Here is an 11,875-nt window from a genome sequence, read left to right on the forward strand (position 1 = left end):
TCCTCCTCCTCTGTCTCTTTAATTTTTTGATAATCACATGTGGACACTGTTTTATTTTTTACATTTTTTAAAAACCCTTGTTAAAATGGTGTTGCAAATGCAGCTGAAGCCACTTCTGTTCTCAGAAATCCCTCCAGGCAAGCCAAAAAGAGTAAAAAAAAGAATGTAGCCAGTATCTGCGGGAGTGGCTATCTGTTTCCCCTCTATCATGTTGAAAGGTTAATCTTCAAATACCTATTGAAATACCTGTATTTATACTTTCTCATTTGCCATTGATTGTATGCCATGTATGAAAACACAGACAAACATGTATACAAAAATTATTTTATTCATCCCTGAACTTAAGTCTTTACCTTAATGTAGACAGTTAATATCACAGGAATAAATGATTAAATGAAACAATAAAGATGATGATAGATACTGATGAATTCAAGGAAGTAAGATGAGTTTTTACTCCTATTAATTTAAATATTGCTCTTCATGTATTGCGTCTATCTATCCAGCTGCGTGTATGACCTACAGTGTGTGTGTGTGTGTATGTGTGTGTGTGTTAGGGCAGAGGATACACTTTTACAGTGGTGTTGACTTCTCTGATCTCTTGCTCAGTGGGGAGTTGGGCACATCCATATAGATGGACCACCTCCAGCCTAAAGAGAGAAAGAAGAAGATGCAAAAATGGAAACTATGAATATGAGTGTGTCATTTAAATTGTGCACTAACAGAAACAGCCACACCCTAAAGTTATCACATGTTTGGTTTGATGTTCGATGCTAAATTTTAGATAGATGCATCTCTGTTTTTCATCCCAACACATCACTCTCATAGTTACATCACTAGCAGCTGATCTGTTTCTGTTTTCCAAGAAATCATATCAAACAGTTGGTCACTGTATTCAGAGTTGACATGCTTTATTTTTATCATCAAAGTCATGATGATGATGTGGACCTTCATCCTTTCAATCAGTGAAAGTCTGGGGTAAATCTCAGATTTATGATTAAAATGTGATAAATCTGAGGTGTTATGAAGTGATTAAAGGTTGAATATGTAGAATATTTATTAAAAGCTATATATATTTTTTTAAATAATACAGCCACGGGGCGTTTTGAGGGGTACAGAATGAAAGTATTGCTTTTCCATAAAAAAAAATATTTAGTCTGAATTAATATTTTTAAATTTTTTTTGACGGGTTCGACAATGACGTTCTGACACGTTCTGTGTACATTGTTACCATTTAGCAGCCGGAATTGCGGGTTGCCAGGGTTGCCTGTTGTTCCGGTGCAGCTACTGTAGGCTGGCACTGGGTGAAATGGAGTTGTAAACAAACACGGCCGTGTTGGACTCACTAAAACCAGCGTTTTTTGCTCTCAAGTACAACTTTTCATCACAAAACTTCGAAGGTAAGACAGAATGTCTGTTAGTCGCTGTAAATAAGTGGTTGTTTACCGTTGTATGCTGCTGGTTCACTGAGTTTTTAGCGCAATAATAGTGGTACTGTTGAACTCGCCAGGGTCTTAGCTTTCATATGAGATGCTATTTGTTTGTGTACCATGAAGTATCAAAACGGTAGCAATGGAAATGTGGAGAGTGGGTTGACTTTCTGACGCTATTCGGATTTTGATATTTGATCATTAACCTCTTAACGCACGCTGTTCCGTTCACGGGATGGGACGGATGTTAGGAGGTAGCCACACGGTCTTCTGAATGTTTTAAACACCAACCCTTAAACATATATACTCATGCCGTACATTGTTGGAAAGCTTAGATTGTTCTGATTCATTCAAGACCACTCACGAATTATATTGGTTGCTCACAGCCGTAATAGTATTACCGATTAGCTCGGCTAGCCACTCAGCTAAGTGAGAAAAGCTATAATGCCTACATACCTTCAAAGTCTTCCCTTTATCCACAACGATCATCTTATGACTCAGGACTTTCTGTACAGCTCGCCAAGTATCCATTCTTGTGAAATATGAAATCCGTTTTCATAAAACCGGAATATTTTCCTCAATATGTCAACATGTATTTAGTCCAACACGTAATGTAATAACACAAATAACAAACCATATACGGTCCGTTTACGTCATTTCCTGACCTGCGCGTCCATCTCAGACTACACGTGAGGAGATGTTTACTTTTTTTTTTTTTTTTTTTTTTTTTACTTTTTTTTTTTTTTTTTTTCCTTCAAAAAACTTTATTGAAAGTGACCAGCACATACAAATGTAAATACCATACAATACGTTGTTGCTGGTGTGAACATCAACACAACACCGAGAGAACAAAACATTAACAAAGAGATGAGAGGTGAAGGAAAAAAAAGAAAAAAAGGAGAGAGAGAAAAATAAAAATAATATTAGCAGCAATAAAAGTAAATAAATAGTAATAAAATAAAGAGGTGCGAGAATAAATTATCAGATTACGTAAATACCTTAAAAGTACAGCATACACTCAGAGTTTTGATCGCTTTTTTGTTCTGTGAGGGGGAAATTGTTGAAATATACTGTTCCATTTCTTTCATAAACACAGTGAAGTTAGGTTTTTTGCTTGTGAATTTACATTTGTGAATGTGAAATTTAGCTAACAGTAAAATCAAATTAATAAGAAAAAAAGCATCCTCATTTTTACAGCTGTGTTCATAACAACCAAATAAAACATGATTATAGTATAAGACAAGGTCTGGGAAAATACAGGTAACTATAAATCTATTAATCTCATTCCACAGATCATGAGTAAATTCACAGTACCAAAAAAGATGAGAACATGTTTCAGGAAGAGCTTCACAGAAGGAGCATTTTACATCAATATCATTCTTTAATTTTTGTAAGAAATGTTTGACTGGATAGAATCTATGTATCAGTTTAAATGAAACTTCCTTTACCTTATTAGTTAGAAGAAACTTTTGTGGTAACGACCAAACTTTTTTCCAGTTAATATTACTAACAAAATTGCTCCAGTAAAATGTTGCTGCAGGAGCAGAAATCAAATCCCCTTGAAACAGGGCTCTTACCTTGGAATTCATACGTTTATTAAAAGAAAAGCAAAATTTACCTAATGGGGTTTCTAATGGATCAGAAGGTGACAACGAAACGGGTGGAGAGTGGTCAGCATTCTTAAATAATATACACAGACCAGATGGGATTGCATCAAAGATTACAGCAAATTCTTTTGGAGTATGACGAGATGTTTACGACCGTGAGCCTCTTCTGCTTCTGACGACACCACACACAAGCCAATCGGTGTTTAGGATTAGGCAGTACATGCAGAGACATTGCTGCTACTCCCACTGGCGTTACAATGTAATGTACCTCGGTGGTTTCAAGTCAGTTACAGCGAGGGTATGTTCGCTTCCTGTTTTCAAAATAAAAGCACCAACTCTATCGTTATGGTTTTCTTAATAATAAAAGGCAACGGGTGTTTTATTTTGTGAAAATGACCGGAAGTGCGTTACTCGCTACGGCTAACTTGAGTGGCTCCGAATTCGCAGGAACAAAACTTTAAGCAGATGTTATTTGGACAAATTAGCGTCACATTGTGGATCTAAAGGGCTACTTTCTCACCTAAAAAGGTTAGACATGTGGATAAAGTGGTATATTTACAGAGTTAGAGCTAAAATAAAATCCGGCACCGGACCTGGCAACCCGACTGCTGGAATTACTTTTTGGTTGTTGCGACTACGATCTCGAGACATTAGATGGCGTTGTTCTGCTCATTCTACATATTCTACCTTTAAGTGATTAAATGAAACACTATATCTGTATATCTGGGTGTAATAAAATAAATAAATAATATAAATAACAAATAAAAGCCTTACATAGTTTTGTGCCTGTTACCGTTCTCAATATGTACGACAGACTGAAGGGAAAACCAAGATAAAATGTCTTTGTAAGGTGTTGGGGGACCTCCTACCAAATCCAGAGGTCCCCCAAAGCCATAGCAGCGAATAATCCTTTAATCACTTTAAAACCACTTAGTGACCTACAGGAGATCACTCACATCAGCTTTTTCCTTTAACCTTCCTGTATATTCATATGGGCATAGGTTTGTGGCAATCTGGCCAAAGGAGCTTCCAGACAGCTGAGTCCACAGTTATTGTGTTTAAGTGTTCATCAGCAGCAACTGAAACGCTTTTCAACATTGCTGTTTTAAATGTTATTTATTCATTCTGTATTCCTATTTATTTTTCTTCTTTAGATATCCTCAATTTTAATGACATAAAAACACAGGACTCTTGTGGATAATAATTTTGATCCTATATGTTAACGTTATGTACATCAGTTTTCATTATATCAGTTTTGCTTGACAAATGAGACAGAGACATTTTTGTATGTTATTTCCCTGATGGTGAAATTAAAACAGCATCAAAGGAGTTCTGTTGAATTTGAACTGTGTGGAGAGTAAATAGTGCAAAGCTTACAGTACACCTGAAACTGGACCTTCATCAACACTGATTTTCTTATGTGAAATTATCAAAGACAAATACTGTCTGTGTTTTCTGGACAGACTAAATAGATTTTTGTATGTGTGTGTGTGTGTGTGTGTGGTTACCTCTTGCAGCCTCTGCAGAGTTTCAGAATATTCTCTGAGCTGATGTGGCAGAAACTGAGTTTGACTGTATGGAGGTGTGTGCCACAGTAATTCGCCAGCAAAGTTACCCTGTATCAAACATATACATGCACACATAATTTTTTCACATCATTGTACCGGTAAATCAATATAACATTTTACTCAACGGTTTAATTACCACAAACCACAAACAAACACACAGCTTAAGAGGACAGAGGTCAGATCACTCACTGCAGCAGACCTGAACCATTGGTGATTATGTGGTATCGTATCGTATCGTATCGTGTCGTATTGTATCGTATCGTATTGTATCGTATCGTATCATCGTATCGTATCACCTCACATGTATAGCATTATCTCCTGCACACACACGCAAACACAAGACATAAACATCTATATTAGTGGTGTGTTGTGTCTCCTACCCTCTGTTTCCTGTGTCAGTGGAGCTTACGTCCAGATGCTGAAGACTTCTACATCCCAGAGCCAGAGATTCAACACCTGCATCTGTTACCGCCTTACAGCCACTAACATCCAGGGATCTTATAAACACACACACATACACACACACACACACATTATGTACACACTATAGCTGTAAGTGTTGGTACAAAGAACTCAACGAAAGTTTACATTAAGTTTGGACAAGACTAGATTACTGTGTGTGGTGGTGGGAGGGTGCATGTGTCTGAACCTGATACAAGGTGTGTATTTGCTGATGCTTTGCAGTGTCAGGTCAGTGACTCCAGGACAGGAACTGAGGGTCAAACTCTGAAGGTTGATACAACTCTGGAGCAAAGTTTCCACTGTGACATTGGTGACCTTTAACGGTTAAAAAGGAAAACAAAAACACAAGAGGATAAGTAAGGCTCTTTACTGTAAATATCTGAAATAAAATTTGGGGGCCATGCAAAGTTTCTGAAGATGAGTTTGACATTTGTTAAATCTTGAGTTGAATCTCAAACTCACTGCCTGTAGTCCAGTGAGATTTAGGGAAATTAGACATTTGAGTTGTGATGCCATCACTGTGAGACTGTGTGTGTTAACTTTGGGCACCTTGCCGATGTTAAGATGCTGGAGGCCAGGAAACATCTAAAACACAGACACTGTAACTGTACATGCAGGGGAAAATGCATCGATTCACATTTGATAAGAAAAGACCAATTTTAAAACGTGTTTAAAAAATATTTTACACATGGTATGTGGTGCTCAACAACAGCATAACATGCTATTCTTTAACACGTTGAAACAAAATTAATCATGTTTTTATTACTTTTAAAAATACCTTATATATTGTCTGTAAACAGGATGGAGTAAGGGACTGACAGCCAAACACCTCCAACCTGCACAGACTAATGCAGAAAGACACCAACAAGAATCAAACTGACTACACCAATAGACCAAAATAATCAATTCCCAATGCCAGATGACACACAAACACAGCCACATATAACAACTAAAACTGATGTTGCTGTGGCAGATTCACCCAAAACCTCAATGCACAGCTGAATAGCAGAAGGTTGAAGGAGTCAGGGACTTTTTTTTAAAGAGACAGGAGCACACATACAGCTTCCCATCAGTGCACATGTTTTGTCTGATGTGGTCCGACAAACAGTACAAACTCGCCCACAAACACACATACACAACTCCAAACTGACCTTCCTTTATGTCTCATGACAAGTTTCGTTAGTGCGTCATCACTGACATGACAGCCGTTCAAGACAACAGCCTCCAGTCTTAACCTTTAGAGAAGAATATATTAAAATAAATACTATAAAGTCAGTCATACAGTTGTCCATATGTCCATCGTGCATACATTTTCTATTCCCCTTATCCTGTGCAGGGTTGTGGGGGGTTGGAGTCTATCTCAGAACACGTTGTTTGGCTAACTGAAGAGAATATAACACATACTGTATGTGCCTTGGCAAAACCTTTGAACCATGAACAGATTTAAAGTTCACCCTGCTAGTCAGTATCGGGCAGTTGTTTGATGTCTGGGGCAGCTTGTGCGTTTTTAAAGACACTGATTTATGCATAAAACTGAGTCATATGGGAGGACCTTCGAGGGTATGCTGAATGAAGCTCATTTCTGCTGTTTTCTTATGGCTTCAGAGATCTAGGCGCCAATTTACAGATTGTGTACAAATGGTGAAATACTTTCTGACTTTATTTTAATTCATTTTATGTTACAAATATTATAAAGTGGGTTTTATTTTCCATCTCATGTAAATTTATACTGAGTAAACGTCTGTATCATCTTTTCTTTAGGAGAGATGTTAATGACAATTTTTTCTTCAATATGATCAGTCAATATTAACAGAATTATCAGTTCAACAACTTTTTATAGTGATGCTTGTACACTTTCTGCATGTGTGTGTGTATATTTGTATGTTCAAGTGTGTGAAACTGACCCTGCACAGCCATCACTCAGAGCTTTCACCCCTGTGTCTGTCGCTCCACTCCAGCTCACATCCACACTGGTCAAACGATCACACAGCTGACCAATCAGAGACAGTATCAGATCACCATGGAGACCAGGACCACAACAACTTATGACCTTGAGTTCCTGTCATTGGCAAATGATAAGACAGATATAAGACTGTCTACTCAGCAGGTTAATGAAAAAAGGTGGAAAAGCAAATCTGCACTCTGGATAATAAACATTCACAGAAACTAACAGAATCGTTTTTAATTTGAAGAATGAGATCATCCTTCACATTTGTTAACTTGTGTTGATAAATTATTAAAATACAACACAAAAAGACCCTGAACGTGTATTTTGTATTTTACAGAATTCAAACTTCACACAGTATATTGTGTGTTGCTGTTTAACAAAGAAAGCCAGAAAATCTGTCAAACTGTAATTGACTTTTTTTCCTAAAAAATGGATGTGTAGAATGTGATGTACCTACTAACTTAATTTTTTAACATAATATTATGTGGCTGTAGCTCAGGAACCTAAATGTGCTCCAGTAATTTTATATGTACTGTACTTGGCTCTGACACCAGGTGGATGGATGTGGGATCAATAAATGTACATGGAAAATACGTCTCACTGAAAAATTACAGATTTACTCTAAGACATGAAGTCCTGCAGTAAGAGTAGATCCATACCATACAGCTTTTTTTAGTTACCCTCTGATCTCCTCCATACCAAACAACATCATCCTACTGTCAGCGATCATTTAAAATGTCTTTAAAAAGTGACAAGTGTTGACTTGACCTGTTTTACCTCCAGAGAGTTTATACATAGAGAGAAAAACATCTCCAGCCCACAGGAGGAGGTAGACAGGCCACTGCAGCTGTACAGACACAGACTGCGAGGATGACGTCGGCCCACACACAACAACCATTGGTCTGACACGGTGGAGTTTTCAATCCTCACTTTTTTCCCTTAAGGAGGAGAAGAAGAGAGGGAGCAAAACATAAATGTTGTAGTCAGTGCATGTACCTGTTTTGGTGTTTCAGTACCTTGGCTATGACCTACAGTGTGTGTGTGTGTGTGTGTGTGTGTGTGTGTGTGTGTGTGTGTGTGTGTACAGCTATGAGAGCATGTGATGTTGCAGTTATCTTACTGTATGTTTGTCCAGGGAGTGGTACAGTACACCACTGCAGGGGAAGTACTTACATCATGAGAACACACCATGTGGCTGTGACACACACACACACACACACACACACACACACACACACACACACACACACACACACACACACACACACACACACACACACACACACATACACACACACATACACACACACAGACACACACACACACACTCCAAAACACCGCTCATACTCATCAACTCCAATGTTTAATATTAAGCTTGACAACTAAACAGTAGGCTAATGATGTCTTCTGTTAAAAGTGAGATCTGATAGTCAGTGGCAGAAGAAGTATTCAAAGTAGTATTAGCAGCAAAATGTACTTAAACTATTAAAGTAAATGTACTTTAATTTCATCCCTCTATCTGATACATGACATCATTAGCAGTTACTGTCACTGTAGCTGTTGGATGGGAAGCTAGTTTGAACTATTTAATATACAGTAAGCTAGTTTAGTGCAGTGTTTCCCAGTCTAGGTGTCAGGCCCCTCCAAAGGGTCACCAGATAAATCTGAGGGGTTTTGGAAAGAAGAAAAAACAAAGTTTTGATACACAAATCTGTTTTTAGTTTTTCTCATAGACACGTTGGAAACCACTGATTTTATCAAGTTGTTGTATTTTAAAGCTTGTTATATTATCAATTGTATCGAATCTTCATCTGAAAAGTAACTAATAAATATAGTGAAGTAGTAAATACAATATTTCCCTGAAAGTTAGTCAAGTAAATTGCACTTCAGTACAGTACTTGAGTAAATGGACTTAGTTACTTTTCATCACTTCTGATAGCACGGCGCAGTAAAAAAAGACGTACAGAGTGTGTGATCAGTAGCCAGTGTGTGCAGGCGATGGCAGACCTCCACCACTCTGCTCAGATCACCATGAGGCAGCACAGACAGGATGGACAGCCACACCTCATCAGGCAGATTGAGCCAGTTGTGACTTTCAGGGACACCTGCTGGCTGACAGGTGTAACACATAAGCACCAATAACATATTACCAACTCACAAAAATGACAGATTGACAGCAAAAGCACTCAAATTACATCCAAAACTTTTCAAATGAGGAAAAGTCATGTTTTGTCCTCCATAAACTGTCTTTCAAAATGAAATAAGAGTTAGTGACATTTGAGGGCGCAATGCACACTGACTGTATTCAGTAGTGTAATCACATGGAATAATGATAGAGAAATACAAATTTCTTACATTGTATTTGTACTCAGTGTCCACATCAACTTGCTCTGTTGTAGCTGTAAAAGCAACAAAGACTCATAAAAGAAAAGTTGAAAAGAAAGGATCATTTAAAAACCAAAAGACGGAGAAGATTAATGAATGTAACTTTAGCAAGACTTTGCACATCACATGATCCGTTTAGTTTAATATCCTCTCCCCCACATTGTCTCTTATGCTCTTTACACATATACACACATTTTTTTTAAAACCTGTGACTTTACATGTATAAAGCTCTGTGTCTGATTCTAGTGTAATTCAGAATCATTTACTGAAATGTCCGGAACTTAAAATAAATATTTGGTATTTTGTCCAAATATAGGAGCTGTGTCCTCTGAATGTGACTGGTTACCTACAACATGAGTAAGTTCATACACACAAACTCCTTTAAGAAAAAGAAAAAAAATCCATTTTATCTTATGACTTGCTGCTGAATCTGATAAGTGTGATACGTGTGAAATCAATTTCAAACAAAAAAATCCCGAAAGGAACAGAAGAAAATCTGTGTTATGTAGCACCATTAAAATTTAGCCAGTCATGTGCCTTGGTGATGACTTATTAATTGTTTTTCATATATTTTAAAGGAATTACATCATTAGTTTGTATAGGTGATATTCTGTGAATGTAATTTTGGTGTTTAGTGCTCACCTGTGGCTTGAGATGTTGGTCTGTGGTCGTCAGGTGTTTGTCCATCTACAGAGGCTGATGTGTGTTTTACTCTGTCCTCTGGTGTGTGTCTCTTTGTGTGTATTTGTGCATTCAGTGTGATTATTTTTGTTGACTGAGGTCTGAAGGAGAACAAGGGCGAGACTCAGTGTCACACACTGTTACAGTACAATACAAAAGGTCAAAAGAAATAATGTGATTTTCATTTTTAAATGTGTTGGAAGTAATGTAGAATAAAGTTATCTGCCAAAAAATGAATTCATTAGTAATAGTAAAAGTAATACGTTTTGTTTTTTAAAATTATCAATATTTTACTTTGAGCAATACTCAAAAACAAGTTGAGCATTGTTGAATGGCTGAGATGAATAAATTCGAAGACAATATCACAAGTTTGATCTAATAAAAATCAATAAACCAATGTTAATGTATTTATTTGTTACCTTGGTAATATGCCTCCATTTGTTAGAGAAGACTTTTCACAGAGCCTTCGGGAGTGTCCTCGACTTTTGGCATCCACCTGATGACCCTTCATGTCAGGATGGTGTCTGACCCTCCTTGGCATCAAAACTGACCACAGATAGATAACATGTTCACATACATATTCAAATCATCATTAAACTAACTAAACTGTTTCCCTCAACACATTCTTCTGCACTGCTATGACAATTACCTTATATGTTGCTTTCAAAAGGAATTTTCATACCTGAGTTAGCGGTGAATGCATCACTGTCCTTGACAGTAGACACATTATCACTAGGTGTTGTCCACAAATGCTCTGTTTGTGTTTTAAAATCCCTATTATTTGAATTTTTAGCTCTTTTTATAAAATCCAAATGTGTGGTGCTGGTGACGGTCTTCTTTTCACAAACAGGTCTGCTCTCTGCACAAATGGCCGCAGGTGGATCCTTCACAGGTGTTTTCAGATGTGTATGTCCTGAAAGTGTTGACCCATTTCTTTTGTGTGTGGTTCTTTCCTGGTTTTTATTCAAAATAGCTGAAAATGTTTTTGTGGATTCCACAGCTGCAACTCCTTTGATGCTTACTTTACTGGGGTGCTTTTTAATCTCTGCATCTGGGTCAAAAGAATCAAATTCAAAGCAAGGTGGTTTTTGCTGGCATCCTCTGAATCTGAGGTGATCCACACAAAGCTGGTACTGCTCATAGATGGTTAGAGAAGCTGGTATTTTTAAAGGACTGCTTAAATTGGAGTTTACAGTCTTTTCCATTTGTTTGGGTGTCTGCTCAGGCTTACTGTGGCTTTTGTTATCTTTTCCATACATCATAAAACTTGAGCTTGAGTCTTGTTCATTATTTATCTGCTCCTCTCTAACCTCTGTCCAAGCAGCCTCTGTTTTGTCCTTCTCAGTTTCCATCTTTGGTCCCATCTTCTTCTTAATGTTTGCTCTCATCATATCTCTTTGTTGTTTGCCTCTGTGATTGCCATTACTCAAGGATGATATGTATTTTTCCGATGATGCAAGTGTGTGATTTGTCTTTTTGTGCCTTTGAATAGGTATGTATAAACTGCTAGTTGTGCAGCTGTTGTCTTGGCTAGACTTTTGTTTATGGTCGGTATCATACAGCTCTAAATTTTTCTTAGTTTCAGGAGTTTCTCTCTTCTCAGGCCGAGCTACCTCATCTCTCCCTGAGGTGAAGTAGAACGGGATGCAGGGATTATCTGGAAAAGGAAGTTTATATCCACAGGGGCGATTGTTTGGTTCACTCTTGTTGTAATTTGCTGGTTCAAGTTGCCAAACCTTCTCCATCCTCTGCCCTCCTTCAAATACCTCATTACTGCCTACAGTACAAGTGGCTTGA

This window comes from Scomber japonicus, chromosome 9, assembly GCF_027409825.1.
Source record: "Scomber japonicus isolate fScoJap1 chromosome 9, fScoJap1.pri, whole genome shotgun sequence".
NCBI classification, from domain to species: domain Eukaryota; kingdom Metazoa; phylum Chordata; class Actinopteri; order Scombriformes; family Scombridae; genus Scomber; species Scomber japonicus.